Raw genomic sequence first — 15,258 nt, forward strand, 5'->3', positions numbered from 1 at the left:
GCTGCAACTTTTAATTATAGGGATCACAGGAAAGTTACCCAATATGGGGCCCAGAAATTTGTGACGGTGGTCCTGAAGCACCATTGGGAAAATCCACTCACCCAGCATGAAACATACATGTAATGCTTATTGATACTGTCTTGTATACTTGTGGTCATTTATTTAGGACCCTTTATCCAACACCGATTGCGTCTTTCCCTTATTTAATTCAGGAGGCATTGGTTAGCAAAATAAATCAATACTAAAGTTAAAAGTAAAAGACAAATGCTAGTTCTGGAAACCCCTTTCAGGCACCACTCATTCTAAAAAATTTAAAGACTAGTATTAAATAGTAAAAAGTACAATGACTGAAAATAAATGAATAAGTGAGTAAAATCCAAAGCATCTACAGACAAGCCCCAAATCCAGAAAAGCTTATTGCAGAATCAGTAACAATCTATTACAGTGGTTGCTAACCTTTCAGACTTCACGGACCACTAAATCGACGGAATCCTAACAATGCAGGGAGCCATGTGAAACTTCCCCCATAGTGATGTCATGATGCTAGAACCCGCCCGCTCGCCCATCACAGCCTCAGACCTGCTTGCTAAACATCCTGGGGGGACAGTAGTGCAAGACTTTGGACTAGTGTCCCCCCAGGATGTTTAGCAAGCAGGTCTAAACCTGCGATGGGAGAGTGGGTGGCTTGTGTCTATATAGGGGACAGAGCCGCAGACCACCCAAATTTTTTTTGAGGACCACCAGTTGGCGACTGCTGATCTATTATAAATGGCATTGTAGAAGGGAGCCATAATTCAGATAAATATCAGACCAATGCTTTGTGTATCATGCCTTACAAAAAAAATTTAAAAAGCCACTTAAAGTTTTTAGTAGTGCTTTACAAGGTGGTGTTCCATAATCCTACCACATAAGTATATCCTAGTACTTCTCTGGGTGACACGACCACAGAATCTTCCATTTTCTAATGTACTGCATTTCTCACTGGCATAAGGATTGCTGACACAATTCTGCTTTTAGCATCTTAATCAACACACCTTTCTCCAACATGCATAACTCACAGCTCACAGATATAGATCAGCCCTTATCTAAGTATCTCAATACTTGTCTGTGCAATGGGTTTTGTAAGTAAAAGAATAAATGCAAGCTGAATATTAAGCAATTGTGCACAAATATAATCCTTAACCTTTATGTAGGTATAAAGAGAGCGTTCTTCTTTCTCTAAATACAACCTAGTAGATTACTTATTATAAACAAGGCCAATCATCTCCATTGCTTGCTGTTCACATAACAGCAGCAGACGTTCAGAATACATTTGGGAGAGAAGCTGTTATCCTCACTTATCTGCTTCCGAGTTCCACATACTGCCAAATGAAAAATGGTGAAAAAGCAAATTCTTTTACTTCTTATGTCCATCCATCAACGGAGGTGACAGGCCTCTCCATCTCTCATAAAATTCACATGAGCCAGGTGTCTCTCCCTCTATGCTCCCTGTGCAATGCCACAAGGCAGACTGTTCTGTACCTTAGCAGCCTCAGTCTTTGTTTAAATGAAAAACAAGTTAAGCATTTGTGTTTTATTGAGAGGACTCGAAAAGATTTTATTGTCTTCACATTATTACATAATTGCAGTATATTTGTGAATATTTATTGATCTTTTAGCAGAAATAGAATGCTAGGGAGAATTATAGATTAGTTACAGCAAATGATTCACCATGTTGTAAAACCATTTATACCGCAACACTATTCAGCTTGCTCTAATGTCACTCTTATTCTGCTTCAATCTCAGCTGGTTTCTAGTTTTACACTAAACTACACTATCTACACTATCTTAGAAACAGGCAAGAACACTAACAAAAAAGTATTAAGTATTGCTCCACTTGATATTAGGCAATATTATTTCCTAAGGTAATAAAAAGGCCAATTAGACAATAAACATTTCAAGGACCTGTTTGTAAAGGTTAAAGTGTAACTATAGTTCCACAATAAAAAACTGCAAGCAGACAGGATTTTTATCGCAAAAGGGACCAATAATGTATCTTCTGCAATAAAACATACTTACCTGCCTGATTGCAATCTTTTCTTGAAAGAGCGCATGCACATCTCGGTGTAGGTTACCAGAATATACCAATTATGTGAGCATCCCCCAGGGCTGCCGGGGACAAATGAACATCCTCATCTAAATCAGCCAAGGATCCAGCACCTGCAACAGGACCAGATGAAGGTGGTGATGCCCATGACAGAGAGAGAACAGGTGGGTGTAAATTAAAAAATTGTGATTTGGGCAGGTAAACTTATGTTATTATAGAAGGGACATTGCAGTTTTTTATTTGTAATGTTTAATTCTGCTTTAAATGAGTCATTTGCTATTTCACCACTTTTAATTGACATGTGTATGAGATTGACATAAAAATGGTTGTTTTAAAAGGAGTGTTCTGCTCAATATTAACGAATTTGCAGCGTTTTCTGTATGCAGTTTTTGAAGATCCTTTGGCAAATTGTAACACTGAATAGCTTTTAGTATTTGTAAATGCTAGCACACATATAGATATTATGGCAAATTTTGTATGATTTTGTCTTGATACAATATTACAACCTTAGTGTTTAAATTGACCATTTGTTAGTTTGTCATTTCTATTCACAATTTAGTGCTGGAATCACTTCTTTTTAAGAGAAGTACTCCACTTTTTAAGCAGAGTTTGTCAGTTCCTGTTCACCACTTTACAGTAATTACAGTACTTCAGACTGGCACTTTAGAATCCAATTTATCATTTTTCAGTTTGCCAGTTCACTACTTCCCACTACATTTGGAATACAATGGATGGAGAATCACTTTAATATAATGGGAAGCACAGCATATGGCAAATGTGTACATGTCTGCCATTCTTTATAAATAGACTTCTAAGAGTTCATTAGGGAAGACAACACTCAAACTTTCCAACATATTTCATATTATACAGCATAGCGGGAGAAAAATTAAATTTATAATAGTGTTCCTTAACAATGTTGTTCTCTAATACTTGTACAGCTTGTTCAGATGTACATTGTGATCCCTGAGCAGTATTCGAAAAGAAAAACAGATAAAGAATGAAAAAATATAATACTGTTTTCACAGGTTATTACTCTTATCAAAAATTCTTTGCTGGAAAAAAATTTATAGGAACAGGCAAAGTATTTACAATAATGTAGTCCTTTTGAACTGGCAACCTTTTGCAAGTTGTCTGTCAGGGAATTTTTACTAATGTCTATTGACTTGCAAGTCTGCAAGCAAAAAAAGAAATCAACTCTACAGCCAAATATTTACTGCCAAAATACGCTGTCACCAAGGCTGTTCTTAAAAACTGTAGTGGTTCTACAACATCTTGCTCATATGTATGGAAATTCCAAACCTGTCATTTATTGTGCCATTTACCTGGATTTTTTTCTATGTCATTCCAATAGTAATAGGAAAACCATTTACCCACAAATTGGGCCTGATTTATTAAAGCTTCCCAAGGTTGGAGAGGATACACTTTCATCAGTAAACCCGGGAGATCCAGCAAACCTGGAATGGATCTGGTCCAGAATTAAAACAAATTGCTAAAAAATAGCCACTGACTTTTAAAAAATCAATCCTCGGTTTGCTGGATCACCCAGCTTCACTGATGAAAGTGTATCTTCTCCAGCCTTGGAGAGCTTGAAAAAATTAGGCCCATTTTATTTGTTAGGTAATAAAGGCCCAACTCATATGCCTTACTTAATATAATATAAGAAATCTTAACCCCAAAATTCCATCGCTAAAACAAATGGAAAGCCTTGCAGCCAAAAAAGTACTTTAACCTAAAATGGTCTTACCATTATAAAATAAAAATCAGTATACCTCAAAACACCTGAAAACCCCAAGAAATACACCGCTAAAACAAAATTCTTTGAATCAAGAAAACAAATGTTAAAGATAGGACAACAACTCAAATTAACAGTGACCGTAAATCATCCACAAAATAAATTAAAGACAAAAATTGCCTAAAAATATCCAAAAAGCTAACACTAAAAATTAAAATAAAGTTTTTTCACTGAACCTAATCTATCCCTATGCATTTTGTCAGGCATCCCCATTCATTCCCTCCAGCAGTATCCAATACACCGACCCTATGGTTGCAATTTTATATTAAGTTGGAATTTTTTTCTAAAATTCACCCCTGTAAGCCTACTGGCTTTAAATCAAAAGCCATCCAGAGCATTTGAAGAAAAAAAAATCTCCAAACAAATCTGCAAAATAAATTTGCTATGGCCATAAATCTCAAACTTGCAAGAGCAAGCCAGGACATGAAGGGGATGCTGCAGCAGTGAGGCTGGGTAAGGTATACATGCTCATGGTAGTGGGCTCTATACAGACACAGTCACATTACAGTCACATTGCACTGAATAGCCGAAATATCAAGGGGATTGATTTATTAATGGGGCTGTTCACTTAGTAAAATGAATTATTACTTTTTTCACTGCAAATTTTTTTATTTGCCCCATTGTATCTTTAAAAGATAAGATAGGCTGTGCCATATTCTTGCTAGACACAAACCTGTTCTAAACTTTATTATTACATATACCTCTTTTTATACTACAGGCATATGAATTGTATTTTTTGCTTCATATCCTTGATGTCCTGATTTGTTAGACTGCTTAACCCAGCTGCACCACTTCATCGAATCAACGTTTTAACATTTTATGGCAGGCATTACTGAACCAATTACAGTGACTCTCATTCGTTCTTAATAAGCAGCTGTTCAGGGGTGTGAAAAAGGGATAACCACACTTCGACCACATGGCCAGTCTGAGCACAGCCATAGATGCTTTCCACCTGTTAGCAGCAGCCTGATGACACCATGCTTCCAGATTTCATGTCCCAGTCTGGGCAAAGTCTACCTAGAGATAAAAGACTGCTTTGAATAAAGAAGGTGACACTTTTTTTTTAAAGTATTTATTATTCAGATGCTGTATGTTTATTCTGCATGTCAGAAATGTAGACTTGAATGTTACTGATAGGTCCACTTTAATTGATATTCCTATATCAGACTCTCATATCATATATTTCAGCTTTGAAATAAACATCTTTGTTGTAACTGTAAAATGTCTTTCCAACATCTTTGTTCTTTTATCAGATTCAAAGCTCAAGTTTTATGAAATGATTTGCCAAAAAAATTGTCTTATTGGCACAATATCACAAATGATTCTGCAAACTGAGCCCCTGCAGATTTATTTATCTCTATTAACCACACTAGCAACCCAGAAGGAATGGTGGAGACTAAATTACGTTTAAGTCACTTATGAAACAGAAGGCACTAATTATATAGAAGCATCTGTGATTTGTTTTATAATTATGATATAAATCCCTACAAAGCAACAACCAAGTCTGCCTTTTTCCAAATGAAGCCATTATTTTCTGATTGTCAAAAACTGGATCACGTTACAAATTACCCTGGGAACATAAATACAGATGCAAATCATGTTAACAGTTGTTTCACCAGATCACAATCAAAACCTCTCATGGGGACACATGTCTTAGGTGTGATTGGCTGGTTGCAAAACAGAAAGAAGATGAAGACAGTTTTCTACAAAACAAGATAGTTCTTATTGTTACAATTAAGATGCAGTATTGTTGTGTAGTTTCCTATATAGCAAACGTTGTAAAAAAGAACCTACAAGTATTGCTTATATTTTAGGACTACAAGTTGAAAACTCAATATTTATTGCTGACTTTCCCACACTTCCTGTCTAAGTGACATACCAGGAGGTAAAATCTAACCAATGGGCTGGCAGCCCTTGTAACCCTTCTATGCTCTACCATTGTACTTTTATTGCTATGTTCCATTTCGGAAATATTATATGTCTTTTCTAGGTGACAACAGAAAATGAGAGAGAATTCTCTTCTCATCCCCTAAGCTTTTCTTACTCCATTTTAAATAAAAAAAGTTTGGAGTTCTACTTTAACAGCCACAAATGTGACATTCAGTAACATAAAGTATAAAGGTGTTTAGGTTCAACTCACTTACCCAGTCACAGGCTACAATTTCATGTATACTGTGCAACACTTTCTTATATTTCTCTCATTATTAGTTAAACAATCAAGTCCCATATTCTTCAATCAGCAAGTGTGATATGTTTCCAAATGACAGAAATTACCAGGGGCTATCATTATGCTTTTTACTAGCACCAAAGGATAGTATTATACAGTGCAATAAGCACAGCGTTTAGGTGCCAAATTCTATAATTATTATTTTGGATCTTGTATAGCTGCAGCAATTACAGTGCCCAGCACCTGCAATAAGCACTGAGGGTTCATGGGTACATGAGTCTTAATGTTTTGTTAAAAATTATACAGATAAGACAAAATCCTAAATTGTAACTTAGGCACAGTTTTAATATATATATATATTTATATGCTGTACATCCAGAACATGCAGTAAAATAATAATACATAGACCATAAAACATATGTCTATAGGGCTAAAACAGATTTGTATTTCTTCTTCTTTTTAAATGCGTCTAAGTCATACAGTGAATTTAGGAGAAAAACTGAATAGTTTTGGATCACAGATAGTATCAATACCTAGAAAAGAACTAAAATCAAGCAGAGAAGAAAGCAATGCAGTATGTGACATTGAAGGTAGAACTGCATATTATGATAATTTGTAATTTTCCATCCTGTTAGTGCTGGGATGCTTGGCAGGTGTCAAATTTACTATAAACTTCATATATAACAATGATACCCATCCAGATGTAGAACGCATTCCAGCTGCTAAGGTAAAAAATGGGCACTATTACTTATTAAAACCACCAATCTTCTCTTGTCTACCTTAAGCTTTCAACTTGCTCTTCCTTTACCCTTTGCTTTTAAATATCAGTGGATCTATCCCTTATCAATAATGCCTTGTGTTCATCCTATTACTTTCTCTAAACAAATCCTTGCCATTCCTATAAATATTTCTACTTAATTAGTTTATTTTTCTTCTGCTAATTCTTACATCCAGTTATTCTGACTTGCAGGTCTTTCCGCCTTCCCATTCCCTTCCCATTCTAAAAGAATGTTTTTGACATATATATATATATTGAGTTATTTTCTCTTAGAATCAATCCTTAAGAATGTTCCTTGAACCTTGTAGTAGCTTTAGAATTTTCACCAAACCTTTTACTAAATTCATTTCTTAAAGGATCAAATTATAGGCACATTTGCTGTAAACTGCATTATTATATTTTTGTTATTTTCTCTAGGAATCAAATATGGCCAAACTTTGGCTCATGGCTAAAATTTCGCTCCAAATTACAGTTTTTACAGTACAGACAACATTGCGAAAATTGCCTATAAAAAATATTTTCTTTCCTCAAAATGCTTTTAATAATACTATATCTTTTTAAACATAACAATTTGCACAGTGCACTGTTATAGATAAAGATTTCCTATAATCTAAAATAAAATTCTAACAAAGTAAATGACTGTCATTACCTCACTAGCACATTAAGAAGCAAAATACCCATCAGTAGAACACTCATTGCAAAGTGCTACAAATCCATGTAACAATCTTCAGATGGCCAAATACTTTCATACCAAGATTAGCAGCTTGCCTGACCAAGAACAACAACCTACATGTTTTTTTCAATCTGGGATTAAGTACAACTGTATTTTCTACATCACAGAAATTTATGGACACACAGATAACATGCACATGAACGCATTTGTTTTGTAGAAATAAATGAAAGCAACGTAAGCCAGCTGAAAAAACAAGTATCATGGAAAAACAAAAATGCAGTGTAGGCTGGGTTTTATTAGATTGGGATTTTTACAACAGTGGGGCTGATTGTTCTCCTATGCCATGACCCACTGGAGCAACATTTCTAGTCAAATTTGGTCTGATTCTTCATCTTCGTACTAGGGTGCTAATAAGGCAAAACAGTGTAAAAAAAGATGTGGATATAAAAGCTGGATAGCCTCATCATGTCTCACCATATTTCATTTTCTTTTTTTGAACTAAAGGCTAATTGATACCTAGCCTAGCACCATGAGGTATGTTTGGGTAATCCGCACATCACAACAGCCTACATTAGCACACTTCACGTTAGTACATTTTGGAACTATTCATTATGAAGCTGATGTGTTGTAGCACTTCCATTCGCTGTGAAAGCAAATGCTGCATGTTTGTTTTTTTCCTATTCTTTTCCATTTGCAGTCTATTCAAAATGAATGGGTTGTAACACACATTTAAGGGGTGACATAATGTGAATGTTAAAGCACCAAGTGTAAATGAGGAATCAGAATTTGCATTATATTATCTTGGCTAGCTACTTTAAATTTTACCTTGAACATTATGTCAGACTTACATCTGAGTTTCCCCTTCTCCAATGATAAAAGCATTATCCTGTCCCCACCACTGCCATCTACCTTGTTTCATCTATAGTAAGGCATTGATTACACAAAACAGTGCATTGCTGGAGTAGCGGAGGGGGGGGGGTCCCCTTCCTAGACAAAGCTCTTGAGAGCGGAGTCCTGAGACTCACAGGAATTCCACAGGGCTCCTGGTCTTCTGAAACACGGGAGCCTGCGGCCTCATCAGGAGAGAGGAGGAGAGGAGTTTGAGGAGTTTGAGAGTCGGGGACCGGGGTGGAGTGGAGTCCGCTCCGGACGCCGGCACTTCTTCGGGGGTGGCTGGTGGTTCTGGTCCCAGGCAGCGGGGAGATTGGAGGCACGGTGTGAAGACGCGGCGGGCTCAGGAAAAGCTCTTGGAAGGGGAGCTTGCAGCGGAAGAAGATTCGGAGAGCAGTGAGGAGATGGCAGCCACTGGAGCTCCAGCCACAGGGCCTTCAGGCAGTCCAGGGTGCCCCTATAGCGGTAAGACAATTGGGGGGATTTGGCAGGGGGTGGGGGGCTGTGTGTGGGCCTTTTGGGGACTGGGTGGGTCAGGGAATGTCTTATGGTGGTCAGGATGCATTGGCAAGGGCTGTGGGGTGGGGAGGTGTGCCACAGGTGTTGGAGGGGGTGCGGGCATTGTTGCAGGCCTTAGTGGCTGCTAGTCAGGTAGGGAAGGCGTTAGGGTTTGGCTGGGGGTCAGGGGGGGAGGGGAAGGTGGGGACAGGGCTTCAAGAGGATTTGGATTGTAAAACCACAGGGCCCAGAGGATCATTGGGGTAAGATCTATGAGGGAGCTTATAAGAAACATCAAGTGGGATTACCTGCGTTTGCGCACGGCATTCCCACATCTGATTGTGGTCTAGTCCGAGATCATGCCTAGGGCTCGGTGGAGATTGGCGCGGTTGGTGGACCGTTTAAACAAAGCAAGGACCAAGGGTAATCGGGAAGAGGACAGGTTTATTGCCAGAAACATGGACATTGTCATCCGGCGTAGAGAAGTAGATGGTGGGCAGTTTTTGCAAAGAGATGGGGTTCACCTGAATGCAGTTGGGATTGACCTGTGGTGTTTAGGGTTACAAGTGGGCATTCAATAGGCCCTGCGGGTATGGAGGTTTTACTCTTGTGGCACTGTGAGGGTGTGAGGTCCTCAGGTGGCAGTATGTTTGGGAAGTTGTTTTGTTAAAAGTGATGGTGTGTGGAGAGCCATCTAAGGTATGGGGTCTCCAGGTCGGTTTAACAGTAATGTTGAAGGGTTAATGTTTGGTTGGTTGTGGGATTGATATGGTTCCTGAGGTGGTGGAGTGGGGCTTGGGAGCAAGAGGCACATATATCAATGCAACGTAAATATAGGTTTAAAGGGGTAAAGTGTAAGGATTGGGAGGACCTGCCACTTGTGTGTGTGTTGGACAACTTATGTTCAGTAAATTAGAGTTGTTGTAAATAACGTTGTAAATTAATATGTTACAAAGTTTAAAAGTTAATAGACGACCATAAGGCCATATTCACCATACCCGCAGGTGTTGTGTGTAATAATTATTAAAGTGTTTATAGGAAAAGAGGGGAGGGGTAAAAGGGGGAGTGTGGCATTGGTTATTAAAATAAAGGCTCTTATATGCCACAGTCATGACAACAGTAGACAACACTTGTATTATCTGCTGGCAGCCGAGCCAGCCCAGCAATAACACCAAGTAAGTGTCAGGGTCAACAATAACAACCCCCAGCAATAACTCTGTGTAAGTGTCAGGTCCAGCAATAGCCTCCAATCTATAAATACCACGGCTGATTCCTTACACACTCTTTTCTTGTGTGTTTTGTTGACCAACGATTTTGCTTATACACTTCTATACACACCAACTCTGTCACATTGCTTTATTTCAAAATGAAAGCTGTCTCTATAAAATAATTTCACTGCTTACCTTTCCATCTATTTCATTCAGTAGGAATCATCTCCTAAATTTCACTGGGAAACCAACTCCTTCAAGAGTGTTCATCTCCTGGGTCCCCCACAGCTCCCAGTGGTTCCTTTTGTTGACCACCCTGTCATCACATAATAGAACCAGAAAAGAACCCTGGAGATCAAGAATCCCAAAGTGGTGATTTCCCAGGAGACATCAGGGGATGTTTCTGCTAAATTAGGTTTTTGGCAGCATATGCATACATATTTATAGTCATATTTAACAGGAATAGTTTAGGAACAGGGTTCTTCAAGATTAGGAAATATATATTAAGGAAGTGAAGCTCTTTGAGAAAAAAATGTAATGGACATAAATTTCTAACATAATTGACATCTGGGAGAGGTCTGGTAACTGTCCCCCAAAGACTTGGTTGAGTTTTCTACTAATGTTCCCCATGCTATCTTTAACTTATTATCTTATTATGTATTAATTTTATTTATTATCTTATGTTTCCTATTAACTTTATATACCAGGAGACATAGAATTTAGTTGCACAAAAACTTAAAGCGTACCAAAATTCAGAAGTTTTACTTTACATAAAATGGTAGACAACCCCTTTATTTAAATTAATAATTTTGCTTATTTTTTTTAAAGCGCAACACCTTTTTAAAAAAAAAAGTGTGCAGCAGCTCCCCTTTCTGTGAGGTCGCTGCGGCGATCACTACAGAAAAGGAACACAAAGCTTCCAGGGATACCTACATCACGCATCCCATGAGGCTCTTGGCTGCTCCTTCTGTGCATGCCTTGATCTCAGGCATGCACAGAAGGAGCATTTTCATTAATAGAAAAAAATTGCTGATCTCACGCATGCCCAGTGAGATCGGCAATCTTTTTTCCCGATCTCATGCCTGCGCAGTGTGAGATCGTGTGACGCAGGAAGAAGAATCCGGAAGAAGAGAGAAGAAGATGTGAGGATGACACAGGACCCACACGAAGAAACCTCCCGACAGATGGACTGATCTGCGGGATTAAAGGTATGCCATTCTTATACAAATGTATTGTTTAAAAATATTATATGGATACAGTCTAAGTCCAGACAAATATATGGGACTCAAATGGGTAACGTTGATTTGTCATCAGAATTTTGCAGTTTCTGTACATCAGAGTTCAGACTGGAAATGGAATAAGCAGTATAAGGGTTAGTTAGTTGTGATACAGTGCTCATGTGGTAGCAACATCCTGACAGAAGGAGAGAGCAGAGTCACACAGAGAAAAGGTGATCTGCTTTTTCTTTACCTGCCCAGCAATAGATTAAAGGAACAACTGTTACTTTACAGCAGCAAAGACAAAAAATCAGGTTTTTGGGTGCACTGGACAAGGACGTGCAAAGCTTGGTAAATCTCAGAAGTAAAAATGCAAAAATGCAAATCCTTTGACAAGTAAAACAGCCACCATTTATCTTTTACATGCAAATTTAGATAAAATGATTTACTTGAAACTTTGACTTATTGAGTGGACCAACCTATAAAAATGTCAAAATGTACAGTTGTTTACTGTTTCAGTAACAGGCGAATCCAAATGTATAGGAATTTAATTATGTATGCAAGAGATGCGTTGGCATGCAAAAGTATCCAGCGTACCAGCACATTTTCTGCAATTACAAACCAGCCCTAAATGTATATTTTTAGATGTTGCTGCCCTGGTGTTGCATACAACAGCACAGAGCTGAAGAAGATGGTCATTAACTGGCTGTCTAACTTTAGTGCCAGCTATGGATTGATATATGATTTCCAGTGGCTGCAAGCCTGTACCAAGCTTGCTTAGAAATGACTAGAACATAATAGAATGCACCCTGGCTCACTGAAGATGGGATTAATTACAGTTCCTCCAGAGCCTGTAACATCCTTTAACAACCTTAGTATCATTTGCCATAAAGCATATGTGTGTAGACAATTCAATTTAACCCAATCTTTGCTTTGTAAATGGCAAGATCCCCCACAAAGAGTTAAAAGCTGATGTAGCTTGTGGCAGCTTCTTTTTCAAAGTCAGCAGAGCATGCCAGTGTTGTGACTGTGGCTTCTGTCTTCTTTCCCATTGCAAATGGAAAACAAACACGCCGAGGAAGGAGAACCAGAGGGAAGAGAATACGACACAAGCACACATACCCCAGAGCAGAGAGCAATCAATATTGTGTAAAATGTAAACCAATGTGACATAGACAGAAAATATTTGGATGGAGGAAAGCTGACAGAGTGATTGGCTCAGAGGGAAATTATCTTTTAGAGAAGCTCTGAGAGCAGCCAGCACAAAAGCAACAAATTTTGTATAGAAAATGCACATTCACAATAAAACAGGCTTTCACTTTCTCTGCCCAAGCAAAAAGAATTAAAAAAGCAACAAAACCAGCATCCTACCAGCAGTAATTAATGATTCTGTCTCCATGTTATAAAACAAATGATTTTATACTTTAGTTTTTTTAATGCTTAACATTACTTAACAAAAACATGCAAACAGTGGGAGTCTAGCTGCTTGGAACCCCAAAGATAATCTGTTTTTAATGGTAATGTATATCTATAACTATATTTATAACTATTTTTCAGTTTTGGATAGAATGAGGAAACTATAAAATTGGATGGTGCATCGTTAGAGAAAGGTGTCTTGACTTCCTCTTATGGAGACATTTTTTTTCATCAGACAGAAGGAAAATTTGCAGCAGGAAAATGGACAGAGATTCTAACATCCCTATACTTAACATTTAAAAAATGACTGCTGTATGTATTGCTGTTAGAGAGTTTCTTCTACCTCTGATTATGGTGAGACAACATTTTAACCAGACAGGAAGCAAGTATCTATCCAGTGGAGCCTATGGCTATAGTAAAACCTGAAAGGAGTTCTAGTCTTTCCCACATTATCTAAAAAAAAATAAAAAGTTGCAGTTGGTTGCCTTTATACAGAGCTGTCATCAGGAAGAGGCAGACAAGGGGTACCTCTGTACCGGGCCCCATTAAACACAGAGGAGGGGACCCAGACAATGGGCATGATTTAGGTACTCCAAGGCTGGGGAGGATACATTTTGGTTGGTGAAGTTGGGTGATCCAGCAAACCTGTAATGGATCTGGTCCAGGATTGAAAACATTAAAAACAGATCTTTCCTCTCCTTTTGATGCCTTATAAGTGCTCTCCTCCAATAGGTATAGTTTTTCTTTTTTCCTTTTGTCCCCCTATTCTCTTTTTTCTCTTTTAAGTATTTCTCGCTATATTACATCTCATTGCTCCGTCTCTACTCCTTTTCCTTTGCAGAGGTGCTCCAGCAAAGGCGCCCTTTTCCTTATATTATATTATATAATGAAAAATAGCAGTTTCTTTAGTAAGAATGTGATTGTTCTATTTCCCTGTGTTTAAATAACACAGTAACCTTGTCCTCTGGTTTTACAATAAAAATCTTTCTTTTGGCAAGGACATCAAACATCACTCACAGGAAGTTCTTTATAATATATTGAAGCCAAATTACATCAATACTTCATAGCAATACTTTTCTAAGTGCCTTCAATAGCTGTTTTTTATGTTTTGAATGTTTTACAATTTAAAACAATACTGGATCCAAAGTACTTCTTTAGAATACCAGAGTTCTTCTTTAGAATATAGACACAGCTTTGGGTACAGTAAATGTAGCAGATATCTTTTACATGGCTTTCATTTTTCTCATACATTACCATACAAAAATGTTTCTCTTCCATAGGTTATTGAAAAGTTTCTGGCAGCAGTGGAAAGAGCACAGCAGATCAAAGGAATTGTACTAGTTGCTAAGCAATCCCCATATCTAAAGATGTCACTGTCATCAGAATCTGCAGTCCAGTGTCACTGAAACACCAAACTCTAGGCTGACACTATCAATTAAAATGACAATAAATCATTGGTTTGCAAGGTGATAAAATGTTTTAATTAAATTGTGACATGCTAAGAAAACTGTGCGTCTGAGATTGATGTTAAATAGCAAGAAGCAAAGAGTATTTTAGTAAAAAATGAAGAAACAAGGGATCATGATCTCCAGAATTCAATATATGTGCTGCACTTGGGAACAATTTGGTATCAGATATTCTAAGGAAGTAAAATGTTTTGTTTACTTGTAGGACTTTCACTGACAAAGCCTTTTATGTTGTTCTATTTTCTTCATAAAAACCTGCAATTCTATCATAGATTGTTGTGCCAAATGTGTAGTGTTGTTTAACTTGCCTTCTTCTTCACTGCCTTTGATTATTATAGAGGATTAGTCTATTTTCTTGTTTACTGGACTGCTGGTTTTGGTATCTGGCAACTTTCATACCAACTTTTCTGCAGATTTAGGCGCTGTGTAACACCTTCCATTCCAGGATACATAGGTGAATGATGGGTTGGGATGGCTCCTGGCTGTAGATGTAGATGTGATCCAGCATTCTAAAACTTTTGTGGTAGTGGCAATGTGTCTCTGAAACAGTCCTCAAGCTCACCTGAAGCTCCCTGGAGCCTGGGACCAGCTAAAATCCTTCAGGATAGCTGGAAGCCAAAATGTCATAGCAATACTATTGTAAAAAAAAGAATGTTAAAAGGCAAACACACATGCAAATGCAAACATAATATTATTAAAATGTATTTATATAGCGTTGACATATTACAACAGCACACTACAAAGTAATGTACATATGTAGGTTTTCATGTGTATGCAAACAACAAAAGCACAACACATATTAGGCATCACGCTGGAGTGGTAGGAATGATTTTAGGGCCATTACTCAGGATTAACTCTAAACTAGTGGACTGCAAATGTTTTCAAAGAGTCATCTATGGACACTTTTCAGTATCATAGTGTTTCACTGTTTCATGGCCATACACAATTTTAAAACTTGACATGATAAATGAAAGCAAAGACACATGAGCTAAGTAGAGATAGTAAAAAAGATCAGAGACATAGGGGATTAGTGTCCACAGTGTAAAAGTGCACATACACTAAAACT

The 15,258-nt window shown here is 37.8% G+C and overlaps 1 long non-coding RNA gene across 1 annotated transcript; it reads left to right on the forward strand.

The window, feature by feature from the left end:
• Nucleotides 1–11,184: 11,184 nt before the first annotated feature.
• LOC140332553 (uncharacterized) lies at nt 11,185–14,458 on the forward strand. Its single transcript, XR_011921167.1, has 2 exons — nt 11,185–11,301; nt 14,007–14,458. It is a non-coding gene; the product is annotated as an uncharacterized lncRNA (long non-coding RNA).
• Nucleotides 14,459–15,258: the final 800 nt, after the last annotated feature.

Source organism: Pyxicephalus adspersus, chromosome 6 (assembly GCF_032062135.1).
Source record: "Pyxicephalus adspersus chromosome 6, UCB_Pads_2.0, whole genome shotgun sequence".
Taxonomy (NCBI): Eukaryota; Metazoa; Chordata; class Amphibia; order Anura; family Pyxicephalidae; genus Pyxicephalus; species Pyxicephalus adspersus.